Below are 1,634 nucleotides of genomic sequence, written 5' to 3'. Positions count from 1 at the left end.
ATTTCTGACAGAATATATTCAGAGCAATTTTTCTTTTAACCTTCGGGTGCCCAGATAATATTTAGAATTTTTCGATTCCCTTAAATATAGAATTTCTGTATTTTACATGAGAGAGCATATGGAGTTGGTGTATGTACTCCAAAACAGAGTAGAATAGGGCATTGTATATTTTTTCTGACAGATTATATTCAGAGCCATTTTGTTTTTAATATTGCGATGCCTAGATAATATTTAGATTTTTTTCGATTCGGGTAAAATTAGAATTTCTGTATTTTACATGAGAGAGCATACTGTATTCAGAGCCATTTTCTTTTAACTTTGGGGTGCCTAGATATTATTTAGATTATTTTCAATTCACTTAAAATTAGAATTTCTGTATATTTTTTTTTGTCATCAGTTATCATTAGTTTATTATAAAAGAGATATGGAAATTATTTACATGATGAAAGATTTCAGAACTTCAGTGGAATGGGCAGCTTCACATTGATGCCATTTCAACAGTGACTTATTTCAGTCTACATACTTTCCAAGAATGTCACCATCTCTAAATAGGAAATAATCCTTGTCATCTAGAACTACTTTGGTGCCTCCATATTCTGGGAGAAGAACTTTATCTCCAACCTTCACGCTAACTGGTTGAATCTCTCCACCCTTTCCTTTAGAACCCGATCCAACAGCGACTACTGTTGCTTGCAATACCTTTCCTTGAGATTTTTCTGGAAGCATAATGCCTCCTTTGGTTACAGTTTCAGCAGCACTCCTTTCAACCAATACTCGGTCAAAGAGTGGGAGAAACTTTTTAAACGCCTGTCCTGCCATGACTCCCTCAGTCTCAGACTCGTACTCTGCTCTGGCGCACCGCGGCAAGGAGAGACCCGTGATACGGCCCTAGCGACACGTGAAAAGTCCACCCTTCACGCCAGAATTTCTGTATATTACATGAGAGAGCATACTGAGTTGGTGTATATACTCCAAAACAGAGTAGAATAAGGCATTGTATATTTTGTCTAACAGACTATATTCAGAGCCATTTTCTTTTAACTTGCGGGTGCCTAGATGTTATTTACATTTTTTTCGATTCGCGTAAATTTCGAATTTCGGTATTTTACATGAGGGAGCATACTGACTTGGTGTATATACTGTAAAACAGAGTAGAATAAGGTATTGTATATTTTTTTTAACAGACTATATTCAGAGCCATTTTCTTTTAACTTTGGGTCGCGTAGATATTATTTAGATTTTTTTCGATTCGCGTATAATTAGAATTTCGGTATTTTACATGAGAGATCATACTGAGTTGCTGTATATTCTCCAAAACAGAGTAGAGTAAGGCATTGTTTTTCTTATCTTACAGACTATATTCAGAGCTATTTTCTCTTACCTTTGGGGCGCCTAGATATTCTTTAGGTTTTTTTCCATTCACTTAATATTAGAATTTCTGTATTTTACATGAGCAAGCATATTGAGTTGGTGTATATACTTTAAAGCAGAGTAGAATAGGGAATTGTATATTTTTTCTGACAGATTATATTAAGAGCAATTTTGCTTTTAACATTGGGGTGCCTAGATAATTTTTAGATTTTTTCGATTCGGGTGAAATTAGAATTTTTGTATTTTACATTAGAGAGCATGTG

The 1,634-nt window shown here is 34.6% G+C and overlaps 1 pseudogene across 1 annotated transcript; it reads right to left on the bottom strand.

The window, feature by feature from the left end:
* Positions 1-380: 380 nt before the first annotated feature.
* Positions 381-877, bottom strand: LOC144581894 (10 kDa heat shock protein, mitochondrial pseudogene; annotated as a pseudogene). Its single transcript, XR_013533305.1, has one exon. The product of XR_013533305.1 is annotated as a 10 kDa heat shock protein, mitochondrial pseudogene (transcript).
* Between the last annotated feature and the right edge of the window lie 757 nt (positions 878-1,634).

This window comes from Callithrix jacchus, chromosome 3, assembly GCF_049354715.1.
Source record: "Callithrix jacchus isolate 240 chromosome 3, calJac240_pri, whole genome shotgun sequence".
Lineage (NCBI taxonomy): Eukaryota > Metazoa > Chordata > Mammalia > Primates > Cebidae > Callithrix > Callithrix jacchus.
The sequence above is the reverse complement of the archived record's forward strand: the minus strand, read 5'-3'. Positions and strand labels throughout refer to the sequence as shown.